Below are 450 nucleotides of genomic sequence, written 5' to 3'. Positions count from 1 at the left end.
AAAAAGTAGAGAAGTTTTTAAAATGATACATTTTACAGAACAATGCTTGTACTCTTTCATGGTGAACACTATTCACATTACATAGCACATGTGATTTCAGTACAAGGTCGCATTTTCCATCTTAATATTGAGTGCCTGTGGCTTTGGTGTTAGAGATCACAGACGCAGGTCCGGGCAACAGAATTCAGCTTGCAGGCAGCCATGGTAAGCCATTGTCTTTCGGCTTCTGCGCCCTCCTTTCCAACATACCAATCAAAGCCTGTTGACTGCTGAGGTTTTCCTGTTAACCTTCAGCAGCAGAAAACAAACTAACCCCCCCGCCTCCCCTCCCGCCATGAATTCCCTGGAATGCTCAATGTACCCCTCCCCGACCGCGTGGCTGGTAACAGGGAAAATCCCTGCTAGTCAAACGTGAAAAGCTCTGGGCCAATTCCCCCCCCCCCCCCCCCC

Source organism: Terrapene carolina, unplaced genomic scaffold, assembly GCF_002925995.2.
Source record: "Terrapene carolina triunguis isolate 2854851 unplaced genomic scaffold, T_m_triunguis-2.0 Scaffold93, whole genome shotgun sequence".
Taxonomy (NCBI): Eukaryota; Metazoa; Chordata; order Testudines; family Emydidae; genus Terrapene; species Terrapene triunguis.
Note: the sequence above shows the minus strand (reverse complement) of the source record.